The following is a 15207-nucleotide window of genomic DNA, read 5'->3' on the forward strand; positions in this document are numbered from 1 at the left end:
AATGGAAGGAAAGTTAAGGTAAAACTGTCTGCCATAACGAAAGTGAAATCACACAGATATTTCTTTGGACAAAAGCACCCTAACTCCTAGTATTAGTATCACTAAGTTGGAAGAAAACTGATCAAAGAAGATCACAACACAGGTGATCACTAATTAATCCTCCCTCCTTTATATTTACATCCTTTGAAAATAGTATGCATCAGCACGCTTCAGGAGCAGCTTACTAAATGGACCTAAAACCAAGTTACTAGAAATATATTAAATAGAGCTTTATTTATAACACCACTCAGTATCCTAGAGATCAAAGCAACCACCTTGCAGAAGTCAAACGAACCTTCTTTTCTCTAAATGGCTTCACAAGAAAAAGACCCCAAAACAACCAAAACCCAAAAACCAACTCATCATTAAAGCTCCAAATGACATGAAGGAAGGTCCTGCTGTGATACTGCAGTACTTCTTTTGCAAAACTATCAACTCATTTGTCTAGTTTCCTAATGGCCATAGTCTTCCAAAAAGACTACAGAACCTGGATGCCTTCAGTTTTACTGAATGTCAGTACATTATCCTAAATATTACCTTCATTTAGAACTCTGTATGATGTTCCAAAACACAATATTCCAACTTCTAATTGTCTATATACAAATGTTGATATCTGTAAAGATAGAAAGATAAAGAAATACAACTGCTTCTTTGTTCTTGACATAACTCCTTACTAGACAAGGCATCATGTCTGCTCACCCCTGGCAACACTTCACTGGACTAAAAAATGGAAGGCAAATTCCAAAGTTGTTTTTAGTGTCTAAAAGACATTTCTAAAAATGAATTATCACAATACCTGTATGGTATTTTTAGAAATACTGTGACATTTCAGTTATATAGGAACCTGGACAGCTTCTCCCAAGCATCATTTCTATTTTTTGCACTCTCCTTTGTGCAAAAATACATTATACCTTTTAGTGCTCATTACTGCTGGTAAAACACTGAAAAGCAATAGCAGTCTTACCACTGTGGTAGGGAGAGATACCTGGAGAACAATTTTTTTCAGGACAAGCTGTTCTTTTTCCTCTCCAAATCGTGCACATGCTGGGAAAGAAACAATCTCTCTCATCCACCAGTCTTTCAGCCACATGTACAGCAGTGAGAATCACACTGAATGTCCTCAGCAAGTCTCACCACATCCAAAGTCTGGGAACAAGGGCCAGGCATTTTAGGGGGAACATGGCACAGAACACTATGATGTACTTACCTTACTCCAAAACACTAACAAAAGGAAAGGTCTCTAAGAATACGTGCTAAAGCAGCTCACCAACAAGTCTACTACTTTTTATCACCTGAGTCACTACTGTCCAACAGTCAAGGCTTTACAAGGACACAGAAAATTACTATCACTATCCTAAACCACTTTTGTAAGAAAACAAAGTTAAATAAAACAAACATTTAACAGTTTCCCCAAAGCAAAGATCTAGAAAGCCCATGGACAGTACCTACTATCCTTGGTTTATGTAACAACACAAGCAACCTTTCCACTTCAGTTTCTGCAGCATTTCAGCTCAACCTGCATTCCAGACATTCAAGTTCTACTCTCCCCCCATTCTGTAATTGCTCCAAACCCTTCAAATTTTTTTTCACTGCAGCTTATATAGGTTAATTCACCATCACATGTCTCCCCAATTTATCTTCCCCCTTCTACCCCAGCAAAAAAAAAACTGTCAAAACATATTTTTTGTTAATAACTACCTGATTAGGGAATTCTAACTGCCATTTTGTTCTCAGCTTTCTACAAGATAAGAAGCTGGTTTAAAAGTAATTTCAGAATATTCACTACAATTCATACACATTGCATGCCACAGATTCTCAGTTTTGCCCAAGAACACAAAAGATCAGGTGATTTCAATATGTCAATAAGTATGTTATGAAAAAGGAAGCAAAAGAGGGCAGAATACTCACTTCACTGTGGGAGAGAAGTGCAAGAAGCCAGCTGCAGAACTGCCACTTCCTACTCCCTGTGATAGCACACACAATCAAGACTTTCTCACAGAAGATACACTCACAGCTATGGTATTAAAACAAAAAACCCAGCACTTCTGTGTGAAGAAAAAAAGTTATTTATATTGGAACTTTGCAGGCAGAGCCTGTTCTCTGTTGAAAATATTGTTTCTAATACCAAGCCAAGTGGGTAGCAACAACAAAAATACAGCTGTTGGAAAAAAACACTCCCCTTCTCTGCCCTCCCTACCAATTATCACAGGGGAGAACACAGAATCTGGTGTCTTTGGTGAAGGCTCCTAAGAACATTCATAAGAATACACAATATTCCTATATGCATAAATACAATAACCTACATAAGTATAAACACAATAATAAATACAACAACCTACAGCCACTGCTTTGGTTGCTGGGAGCCTAATTTTAGGATACAAATTCTATAAATTTCCAAACTCTGACTGAAAAGGATAAATCCAGAAAACTAAGCTAATATCAGAGACAGTTCCTGAAACTCAACAGTCACAAAATTTATTACTGTTGCATATGCCTACATTTGAAGATGAAGAAAGGTATCTGCAACAAACATTTTACACATTGAGTGAGGGCTTTCCAAAAGTAAGCATCAAAAATTATATCACATAGTGCTCCTAGGGGAGCTGAGAAGCAGAAGCAAACAGCAGAAATATACAGAGGACAATCACTCCAGAAAATAAAAACTAAAGCTAAAATAGAAAAAAAAACCCATCAGCCACAAAACCCCAACCAAACCAATGAAAACCCTAAACCATAACCAGTGCCCATCACCCCACTGACTTCAGCCAGGCAAGTACCAAACACCAGCCACTTCCTACCAGCAGCAGCAAGGAGCAGCTTCAGAGCTGCCACGCTTTACGAGCGGACGTAAGGATCAGTTTTCCAAAAGCAGTCACCTGACCTCCTGTTGTATGCCTTTTCTGGAAAACTCACCCTGTGAGCCACACTGGGAAAGTAGATGGGATAAAGCACAATTCAATGCCATCAATGTACCAAAATACTATTCTGTGAAAACGCAGGCAGAAGGGACTCATTACTACATTTCAATTATTACATTTGCTAAGGAATTTCCTGTCTTTCACTCAAACTAAAAATGGATGCATCAGGTAAAAGCCTGCAAACAAAGGTAAATTACACAAGAGATACTTTGCTGTGAAAAGTATTTTTACAAATGGGTCCTAAAAGTTGGTCCAGAAAACAGTGGAAGGTACAATGATCTTGATTCATGACTTCAGCTACAATGGGACCAATCAATAAGGCACCTGTAATTCCTTCCATCCTGTTTCCCAAAATGCACCCTCGCTCCTGTTCTATTGCTTTGTAAAAATGATTATCAAGCAGCCATTTAAGGCAAGCAAAAAATACAGTCATTCAAATACTCCCAAAATAGTGTCACTTTATGAAGAAAAAAAAATCCAATTAAGTATGATAAGTATCTAACTTGTAGTGTTCAGCATACTGAAAAGTTACAACACACTAACAAGGGGCCTGAAATATTCCTAAACCCAGCCATCTGAACTTTATTCTGATTTGAGCATGAACTTCGCATAAACTGGATTGAGTTCCAAGAAATACTGAATTACTAAATAGCCCATCATCCTTAAACTAGTCAATTATTTGTAAGACAAAGCACTCAATATCAATCAATAAACATCAGCTAGAGAATTCCATTTCCAGTATCTGGATTTAATAGGAACCATCAGTTCCCATACCAAGAGCATTACAGTTACTTCTGCTGGAGCAAGAGTTCTCTGTAATCCCAAATTTGCTCAGAACTGTTATGTCAGGTAACATTTAGTGTAACCAGAACACACATACACACTGTTTAGCCACTGTCTTCCCCCATTTAACCTCACTGGCAATGTAAGGGCATGGCTGCAACATTTTGTCAACCTAGGAGCTGTTGTGTACAGTTCATTAGTGACAGGAAGGCAGCACAACTGGATTTTAAAAAAATTGTTTTACATGAAATTACTTCATAATATATTTAATTATGAAAGTCTTAAAAAGCTCGTTCTCCTTCTCCTCTACCACTATGGGTAAATCCTATCAATTCTGGGTAGACTTTGTACCAAGATGAAATATTCACTACACAACACTGAACTGCAGACTAGGTAAGTAACAGAGCCTATAAAGCTTTTTCAAATCTTGAAAACACCACATATTAGAAGTTTATACAAACTCATTACATGGTATTTCTTGATAGTAAGATGGGATTTGAGCATCAAATTACATCCCATAGGACTACAGCACTATAGAGGTGCACAGTATTTGCATCTGGTTTTATGTGGCCATTTCACATCAAAGAGCTTTTCTACAATTCTGTGAACAACGTGGGCCACTATCACTGCTTGCATAAAAGGTTCCTATTAATTGATCTAAGGGGCACAATGTATACAGGCATTAATGTTTGTGTGAGCTTTCTGTCTGGGTTTTTTGGGTATTTTTTGTTAATTAGGCATAAAAAGGATATTTTTTCATGATGCTACAAACTTATGAAAACCTTTAACTCATTCTGACAGTATCTTTATGTATATCAGCCACAGTGACCAACAACCACAATTTCCACAGGTAACTTAAGCTCTTTATGCAGTACCAATATGAAATTTACATCTACATTGGTAAAAAAATGCAGCAAGGAAAAATGTTAATTAACAAAAATCAGATTATAGATTTGGCTTATAGGCAGAGTGCCCGAGAAGACCAATGAATATATTTTCAGAGAAGACAAACTGGTTCGGTTTATTTCACCAGGGATTCCTTTACACTTTGAAGTAGGGTGGACATTATTTTCATCTGAACAAACCCAGTTCTGGAGGTTATGCCAAGTTCACCCAGTCTCAAAATCAATTTAAATGAGTGCAACATTGTTTAATTTTATTGTCATTTTCCCAATCTCTGGATACATAATATAAAATGCTCTGCAACCCAGAGCACAAAGGAAACTAATTGAATGTGGCTTGTAGTAACTAACTTTGGAGCAATGCATTTGGTACTAAAAGAATAAAGGGAATAAAACAAGTATCTTAAGGCAGCCCCTCTGATAGCCACGTCACTTGAACTTTGCTAAAGATAAAAAGTTGCTTGAAAATGTAAAAACATGAGGATGTTGTTAATGACACAGTGAATCAGCAGCTGTTCAAAAACCTTTAATTCAAACCACCCTCAGGTGAAGCTGCAGAGCAAGTGACATAACTGTTCTGTATTTTCTCCAGTTTTAAGTTCTCAGAGCTTTTAAAAACCTGAAAGGCTTTGAAACTAATAACTGTGTGTGAGCTTGTGTGTACTTTATTACTATCAAGAATTTTGTTTTTTAGTTCCATTTTCTCCATAAATGACTTGAGAAGGCTTTAATTAAAAAAGTATACACACTAGTAGGCTGTGCTAATACTTGTAAGCTTAAGCACAAACAATTGCTCAAGAAAGTCCACTAACAACCCTTGATTTCAGTGTCCATATGAAATTCAGTTAAAGTCAAAGGCATTGCCATTCTTGTTTAATATCCTGTTTATTCAGCTGCTGATGCTCCTATTTCAATCAATCTTTTTCTACATTAAATAGCCTAACAAAGATACTCCAAGTGGTCAGTGCTGCCTTCTCCTACCAGCCAGGTCACCTGTTGAGAGTTCAACTACCTTTCTGCATTAAGAACTTGCATACTTTCCTAGGCATACTCCTCCTAGTGCTACTAAGCATAAATCAGACACTGGATTCCATGAAACTTCAAAAAAAAAAGTCTGAGTAGTACACCCTTGGTTGTTTGGCTGGTTTGGGTTTTTTTTTTTGTTTGTTTTACAGTGATATTTGCCCAGGGCTTTTTTAATTAAAAAAAAAAAAGTCATGCAGACTGAACACAAGAAAAAAATGTATAAAAAAAACAAGTCAAATCTCTTTGGTGGCATTATGGGTGTTTCCCTCTACAAATTTCTCTTCCTTGGGTAGGTCTTTTCAGTAAAAATGAGATCTGTTGGAATGAATACTAGACATCAGAAGAAACTATTCTAAGAAGATATTCTGAAGATTATTAATTTCAATTCTCACTGTAATTATTGTATAACTCTGCACCATATCCCTCTGCAGTTACATTATACAGGTTTGCAACATCAGCTACGACTCTAAGTCAGTGTAACAGGATTGTCACACTGCACTGCTCTTTGATGCACCCTGCTCAAACTCCTCTCCAATAAGAAAATTGCTGCATTTTCTCTGCACCTAAGTGACCCACTAAAAGCTTCCCCAGATTTATTCTGCATTGTCTAATCAGTCCATTCTTTCTGTCCTCGAATCACCAACATTGCACAAGTCAGGTAGTAAAGAATTTTATACAGAAGAATCATGTTAAGTTACCAAAACTCTGAAGCACTTTGCCCTCCACCGTGAAGAATCTTCTCTTTAAAATTTGTTTTATAATTTGAATCAAAAATTACGTTGCAACTTTAATTAATTGCCAGGGTTTTTAATACATGTGCTAATTCATTACTCTATACAACATGAAATGACTTCTCACTCTAAAATCTGGTGCACATTCATTCTTGCTTTCGTTTGAAAGCAAAGTTCCATGACATAATCTTCATAATTAAAATATGAGCTGGAAAGGGAGGCAGGAATCAGAATATCACCACAAATAAGGTTTTGCTTAAAGGGCTAGAGCTGTACAGCACCGTTGGAAACCTATTTTGATGTAAAATACTTGTTTTTCATGACCACTTGATTTGTCAGTTTACAGACCACACCACCACGACACAGGTATTGCCAATAGGCTGAAGATTACACAGAAGCCATAAGAAGAAAAAAAACTTTCTACATATCACACACGTTTCATTTGTCAAGATGATGCTCATCACTGCAAGCTGGTAACACAAACTTTGTCAGAGAAACCACCGGATCCCGAAGCCCGAAGACACGACTTTGGTACCTGAACGGGTAACTTTTCCCTCGCTGTTGTGAACCAGCTCTGCGCCGGGAGCTCTACCACCGCTCCCGGAGGGCACACCGGCCAGCCGCGGCGGGCCCGGGACTCGCCAGCCCTTTGTGCCCACACCAGGCGTTTCAGAGCCTGTCCGCTTCACGCCAAGAAGGAAGGGAGCGAAGGGGAGGGTGAGGAGCGCACGCTCCCCCTGTCCCAGGACGGCAGCACAACCTTTCCCGGGCCGGCCGCCAGCAAAGGGGGGCAGCGCGGGCGGGACCCGCACCAGGGAGACGCGCGGCGAAGCACAGGCGGCCTCGCGGGACCCGCCGGGGCGGGCGGCGGCAGAGCACGGACGCCTGCAGGCCCCCAGGGTGACCCCGGCCGGCCTCGAGCGACGGCACTGTCCCGCCCGGCCGCCCCCGCCCGCGGGGCATTACCTGGCTCCCGCCGCCGCCGGCCCGGCCCCAGGCCTCGAGCGGCGGCCCCGGATTGCCCGGCTCCTCCGCGCCTGGCAATGGCGGCGGCCCCGCTCCCCCTCCCCGCTCCGCGCTCACTGGCTGCGCCGCTTCATGTGACCGAACAAAACCCTCCTCGACACAGCCCTTTGTGTCCCGCCCGGCCGGGGCACCGGGAACGCCGCTCGTCGGCTCGGGGAGGTGGCGAGAGGCGCTTGTGGGGACCGAGAGAGGCGACAAGGCGGAGTGGAGAAGGAAGGGCCTGGGAGGGCAGCGCCTGCCGCGGCCGCTCGGCCTCCGCCACGCCGCCGCCGCCCCGGCCCCGCCACTTACCGCGGCGCGGGTGGCTGCGGCCGAGCCGCGGTGCCGCACCAGGTCGGAGGCGGCCGCCATGTTCCCGATGCGGCAGGATGGGGCAGAGCCGCCCGCTCCGCCAGCCGCCGCTAGGGCGGGCGGCCGGCCCGGCCCGGCCCGGGTGGGCTCCGCTCGGCCCCGGCGCGCGCCCCCCGGCCCGCGGGGCCCTGCGCCTCCCGCTCTCCCCCTTCACTCCGCGGCCGGGCGGGGGCGGCGGGGGCGCGATACAAAAAACTAAATCGTAACGGGAAACTCACGGGCTCGCCGGACTGTGCGTCACGCCGGGGTTACGTCCTGCGCGCGCCGTCGTGATGTCATCGCGCAAGCCTCCCGACCGCCCCGCCGCTCCGCGCGCGGCTGCACGCACACGCACACACGCGCGCACGCGCCCCGCGGTGGGCCAAGGGCGCACGCGCGCGGCATCACCCCCCCCCCCCCCCCCCCTTCCTCCGCAGGGAGCGCGCGCCCCCTCCCCGCCGCGGCACGCGCGCGCCTTTCCCGCTCCCGTGCGCGGTCCCGCGCGCCCGGAGGGAGTGTGTGTCCCCCCCCCCCCCCCCGGGCTCGGAGGGAGTGTGTCTGGTTGTCTCCCCCCGGGCTCCGAGGGAATGTCCCCCCCCCCGGGCTCGGAGGGAGTGTCCCCCCCCGGGTTCGGAGGGAGTGTCCCCGCGGGCTGCTCCCCAAACGCGCCGGGCGCACAGCGCCGGCTGTCGGCGCGGCCGCCGCCCGGCCTGCGGGCTGCCCTTCCCACAGGCCTGGGAAAGCGGGTGAGGTGGGGCAGGATCTGCGCCGGGGCGCTCCCGAGGCAGCGGAGAGCAGAGGCCGCCTCAGGCTCCGGCTGCTGCGGACGGTGCCGGGGGAACCTGAGCACAGCGGGCACTGCCCGGGGGGCGGGAAGCCACGAGGCGACAAAAAGACGTTCGGTGCCATTCTCTCCTCAGACTAATGCTGCCGAAGCGAACCCCGGCTCACAGAGGGAATTCTCCCGAAGTCACGGGAGAATGCTAAGTGTGTAGAGACTGCTTAGATGAGTTCATTTTTTCCCTTCAGACTTGCTGGGCCCGGGGAATTTCACACTCGAGTGAGAAGCTGATAAAGTCAACGTTAGAGGTGCGAGCGGTGGTCAGCGCGCTCAGGGACACAACAGATGTCAGGAGAAAGGAAGAGGAAAAACACGGCACGTGTAATTCAAAAGGGGGAATTAGGTAGAGCCAAGCACTGTCAATCATTCCAGCCTCTATTCCCAGAAAACTACTGAAGCAAATACTCATACATCTTTAAGTACATGCTTGCTAATGAAGTGATAAGTTACAGCCAACATAGATTTGTCGAAGAAATCACATCGAGCCAAACTCATCCCAAGCTGTGACAGAGTAACAGGCCTTGGATGTGAGAAGCGCTCGGTTGGTTATGGCTTAAGTCAGATTTTTGACACCATCTCAGAGAAGTCTTAATTGAGCAAGCAAAAGACATAACATAATGAAATTACCGCAGTGGTGCAAAATTACATCAGCAACGTTTCACTGTGACAAATAGCAGGACAGCAAATACGGTTCCTGGAGGTGGGTATGTCATGACTGTGGTCCCAAGTCTAATTATATATGTAACAGAATACAGTTTACATGGATTGGATTTACCAACAATGCCAAACTGGCAGAGCTGGAAGCGTGTTACAGGACAAGAATTCAAAACCTTCCTAAAAAAATAATTGTGGAAATATGAGGCAATTGAATAAATACGAGTGCCAACTTCAACATTTAAGCAGGGAAATAACAATTGCACAATTGCAAGACTGGGAACAGATGAATAAACACCAGGTTTACAGAAAAGGGGCTGGGGATCAGAGTAAATCACAAACTGAACATGCATCAACAATGTCACACCGTTGTGAAAAAAGCTGCAGTACAGAGAGATGCGTAAACAGAACTGTCATATCTAGGACATAGGAAGAATTCCTCGTCTTTAATACTGGTGAAGCCTCATCTGTGTGTTCAGATTTGGCCTCTGCATTTCAAGAAAAATTTCTTTCAAAAACTTCCAGTAGAAGACAGTACAAGGGGGGGGGGAGTCACCATTTTAAAAGATGTGACCCTAATTGAAAATAGGAATGTGTGAGATTTTTTAGTCTAGAGAATAAAAGACCATGGGCAGAAAAATCCATTGTTCACTGAGTCTACTGCAGACAAGGCTAAACATAACAGCTTTAAATTGTACTGAGAAATTTCAATTAGACATTAGGAACAGTTCTATTGTGATGCAGATAAATAAAACTGGCGTATATTCTCTACAGGATCCTGGAAATGGTATTAATATGGTTTTTAATATTAAGTTAAATATCTATAAGGAAATATAGAAGCATTTGACTGCTGTGAAGTAATGGAGGCACACTAGGTAATAATTGTTTTCAGCATAATTTTCTGTAGCTGCAGTTACTATCCAGATACCTAGATAGCTGTTCTGATCCTATTTTTTTCTGACAAAAGTGAATCCCAGAGGCATTTAAACATTTAATGTGTTGTCATGATCTTATGCACAGGTGTAGATATCCCCTTTGGGAGTCTTTGTCATGTTACAATCAGTATAGCTGTGTGGCAACATATGTCACGTGCTCAGCTAATTTGCTAATTTATAAACTTCATACATCACTATAAATTCCACATTTAAAAATAATGTGTGTGTTAGTGCACATGTAACCATCATCTATCACAGCTTTTGCTTTTCTTTGCTTTTTCTCCATGGTACCAGAGGCTAATTTTCCCCAAAATCCATTAAATTCAGGGGTTTCTCTGGAGCTTGCCAGTCAGGAGAAGGCAGTGTGAGTGGTTTATGTTGCGGGACTGAGACCCACCAAACTCAACTCATTAGAGATGACTAAAAGGCCATTAAATAGGCCAATTTTCAATCTCCACTGAGTCAGACTGAATTCAAACTGATAGCCCACAGGCAAAAGGCTATGAATTTCATTAACAGTACCCCAAAGCATTCAGTCCCCTAATGAGTGCTAATATTATTCTTCTGAGAATTAAGCTTGTTTTCTGAAAATATACATTTATAAAATCGAGTTCTAATTATTTTGGAGCTTGTAAGGACAGTTTTTCCACTGCTCTTAAACAAAAGAAACATTATCATTTTGTGCAATCCACAGATTCCTTCTGAGATTCTTACATCATATGTGCTCCATGCTAACCAAAATACAAACAATAAAAATGTGAAAAAGCAAATATTAATATTACCCCATGCTTCTTGCTGAAAATCATATTTTTTATTGCATGCAATCATTTTAAGGTCATCACACTTACTTAATTTAAATATCTCTTGTCCCATAGAAGGTAAGATTTAAGGAACAGCAATTCTTGCTTCAATTCTGCAATTAATAACTGAAGGAAATAATAAAATTCCATATAAGTATTAACTTACAGAAGATGCAGTGTTTTATTACATTTCACATCTATTTGTGAACAAGTAAAATGCTTAGCATAAGAAAACCTGAACTTCAGTTCTAATGCTGCCAAATCCAATTTATTAATAGTTTAAAGACATCTAGCAATTTTTTAATCTCTCAACTTAATTCTTGATCTAAGAGGCTCTAGTAGATTCTTAAAAATACTTATAATTCACAAAAATTCCACATTTGGTGTGAATGAATAAAGAACATAAATGCAATATTTAATGAAAATGGCACTGTGGTAAAAGATTATGTCCAGTAGTGTCAGAAGTCTTTTTTGATTTTTATTTCCATTTCTGTTGCCATTTATAGTATGTGAAAAGTAGATTATCTTAAAGATTGCATGATAGATTAAGAAGACTTGAGAAATAGACACAAAATGACACAAAATTGGGATTGTATGTCTGCACAAAATAGAAACTTTAGGACCAGTGAAGCATTCTAATGTCAGTAAAAGAACATGTATGGCCAGTAAAGAACCACACAATAGGATCCTTGAAAATCAAGCCAGATACTGCAGAGCTGACTTTCAGTTTGCAAGAATTCTGGCTGTGTCCTGTATTATTTCTCCATCAATGCAGACAAGGCCTAATAATGGTTAAAACAGCATTTGAAAATCTCTTGAGAGAATGATGCTCCTACTTCCTCCTGATCTTCAACATGGCTATAAAAAGCTTAAACCAAGGCAGGTTCTTTCAAGTTAGCAGCGAAGTATGATTAACTGGAACCAATTTAGAAACTGTTTCTTCATATAAACGTTTTTGTAGCTGAAGCTGCAGAGGGAGAGTTGGAAAATGTTTAAGCTGAAGCATTTTGAATGAAAGAAGACTGCAAATGCCTCCTTGTAACACATAGCAAAATCCCAAATGCCTGGAGGGAAAAACTTTTTAATGATAATTTCTTACATTTATATAGCACCTTTAATTCCCTAGGACCCCAAGCACTTCATTAACTCTTTGCAAAAAGCTTCACCATGGAAATATAGCCACTATATGCATCATTCCTTGAAAATTCCATATTTAGTTGACATATATTCTGGTTATCCTGTGTACAGCAAACAAAACAACAACAGATAAAATATTAAGCTATATAATTTTGAGTTATAGAACAATTTAAGGCTGTATAATTTACAAAATGCTATCTTGTAATGGATAAATCATATCTAGCCCATTAATTTTCCTTCTCCATTTACTATTTTAATCTCATCTTTATACCATAGCCCTTGGTAGAAAATGATGTCTTCCATAACATTTTCAAAATTGGAATGATTCTTGATGTCTGAATCTCAGACAAAAATGGTCTCTATAGGAAAAAGTAACATCTTTTATGAAATACACTACTACAGTTTGAAAAAGTAGAGTTCTTGAGTAGCTGAGATATAGTGATGGGATTTTTTTTAAGGTGAGATGGTTGTACTAATAAAATCCCTTATCTGTATGTATAAAGTTTGTCTTGTCTTTGCCTTTAGACCCTTGTAACTACAAAAACAAGCACACAGAAACAAGATATGAAAGATATCTGTGTTTCATTGATCAGAGTTTTTCTTTACACTCTTCAGAGATGTTTCTGGTTTCTTAGCTTTCTTACAATGAAATAATGCTGATTTCACTAATATCCACAAATTTAGGAACTCAATGTACTGGTTGTTTCAACAAACAGTAATCAACATTATTTCAACTGAAATATAAGAAGAACTAATAAAATCATTATTTGGAGCAGTTTGATTTATTTCAACATTGTAAAAACAAAAAGGGGGAAGGTGACTTTTCCTAATATTTTTTTGCTACTTGAGTTGTTGATTCATGTTTTGCTGGCTTGCTTGTTTCACAGGCCTTTTTGAGATACAGTTGTCAATGTTAATTAAAGAGGATAGTGTCGTCTATTTTTCAGACAGAACAAAAAAAATATTTTATTTATAAATTTAGTCTCTGCCATAATTTGCTAGCTAGTCTCTGCTAGTCATCTTTGTCAATATGAATTAAACTGTTAAAATTACCATTAAAATAATAAGAGAGCAATAAGAGCATATAGGTAAAATTAAAACCATTAACCATTAAACCTATGTCTCTCTTAACAGTGATCCCAAGATAAGGTTAGTCCTGAAATAAAGTATTTTGCAACAGAAGGGCGTTTAGACAGCGTGCCTAGGGAAACATCACTGCTTGGCACTGTGGATGGCCTTCAGAATTGTCCTACTGTTGTGTGTTTGACATCTCGAGAAGATTGCTCAATTACCTAATAAAGACAACTGCCACTGTTTTCTCACTGCTCAGCTTCTGTCCATAGGCAATGGTACGAAAATTTCCGTGTCTGTTGCTCAGACCTGCTCCCCTTGGCTAGGCCTGTGCTTGCAATTACAAACCAGCTTTTGTCAGGACAGCAGCCCCTTCCCAGCCTCCCACAGTCGTCTCCTGTTCTCAGTCTCACCACTGTGGAGTGTTCCTGTCATCTGCCACTGATCAGAGGGGAGCTGCTGCTGGGGCAGCACTGCCTGCCTGGCATACCAGGCTCCATTCTTCGCTGTTCCACAGGTACCACCACAGTAAACATTATCAATTACAAATCCTGGATTAATTATCGATAGTCATTAATTAACCTTAGTCCTTATGCTTATTTTATTTCATCAGGTGGTATTCTAATTCATTCTCCATTAAAAAGACAATAGCTAAGCCTACATCTGTGTTCCCCTTCAGGAGAATCTGCCATCTCTCTTCTCACATCTGAGTTACTGAGCTCAAGTCTCACAGAATTCAAAGATCACAAGAAAGCAGATTAGTGTAGGAAAATATCACCATACATTATAACACTGACATTCTTAAAAACAATGCATTGCCTTGGAGAGTTGCCATTTGCATCACACACAGGAAGCATTAATATATGAAAATATGCTATGAGCAACTAAACCATAACAGGTTGCTTCCTGAATCTGTTAATTATAATTTAGTGTGAGAGGAAGAAAGCAGTGGCAATAAACTGGCCTTCAATAGATGATGGAAAAGGACCTAGATCTAATAGGTATAAATTATCATAGCTCTGCTTAACTGATGATTCAGTTCACATTAGTGCCAAAATGATACACAGGGAGAAGACAGAAATAGTAATTTTAAGATCCTTGTTTCAAGTGTCACACTGGTAGCCTTAACATCCCCCTGCAGAAGCCACAGCACGAATGAATCCAGCTCCTACAACTATGGGCCACGTGCCGGACCTTTGCCACGACTGTGCTATGCTGGCAGAGCGCTAGTGACAAGAGGGAAACTGTACTAGGCCTGAGTGTCACGTTCTGTCTCCTTCAAGGTGTGTCACCCCACTTCCCAAATCCACCTCTGTGACTAGCATCAGGCTCACACCGATGGCTGCAGCACATATTAGAGACCAGAACAATGTCAATGTGGAGAATTAGTGACAAGAATCCTTTCAGGCACACTCCATCTCCAAAGTTGTGAGTTTTCTATGTCCAGTGAGGGACACAGGTGGCACAACACAGGGAAGTCACCTCCCTCAGACAAAGGGAGGCAACCATTTAAACACCCATTTCAACACCCTCCCCAAAAAGAAAAGGCTTTGCTAGCCAACCCCCACCACTTCCGTACTTCAAAGTCATCTGGCCAGATGGAACCCAGGACAAAGATCCAAGTGAAGACATCTTCACCAAAACCCTCTGCCTTAAGAAGCAAATTCCATATGTTTTAGCAGCACTTGAAAAATGAACAGTGTCTCTCGGTCGTCAAAATCATTGCCAGGCAGGATTTCAAACTGCCTTGTTTTCCCTGCAATTTCCTACTCTTCTGCCTGGTAGGCAATTGCTACATCAGCAATTCTGATTGCTCTCATCGTTCCATGGACATACAGACCTTCCTGTCCTTATGCTTGACATAATTACAAAAAGCTTTATTATTGTTTGTAAAGTGCCAGAGATTTGTGTATGGGAAAACACAGCAATCACTTTTAAAGAAGAAGTAAAGAAAGCAAAAAAAAACATTTTACCACGATTAATGTGGAAGTACTGTGGATCTTATTTTGTGTTT

At 41.8% G+C, this 15207-nt stretch overlaps 1 protein-coding gene across 3 annotated transcripts in view; it reads right to left on the reverse strand.

Annotated features, from left to right (window-relative positions):
* ZNF644 (zinc finger protein 644) overlaps positions 1-8060 on the reverse strand; it is a 51433-nt gene extending 43373 nt beyond the window's left edge. For 2 of the 3 annotated variants that reach the window (XM_053951015.1, XM_053951017.1), the window contains exon 1: positions 7995-8060. The gene's annotated coding sequence lies outside the window, so the exon portion shown is untranslated. The remainder of the gene's footprint in view (positions 1-7994) is intronic. The other variant, XM_053951020.1, reaches the window with a different exon arrangement.
* Positions 8061-15207: the final 7147 nt, after the last annotated feature.

This window comes from Vidua chalybeata, chromosome 9 (assembly GCF_026979565.1).
Source record: "Vidua chalybeata isolate OUT-0048 chromosome 9, bVidCha1 merged haplotype, whole genome shotgun sequence".
NCBI lineage: Eukaryota > Metazoa > Chordata > Aves > Passeriformes > Viduidae > Vidua > Vidua chalybeata.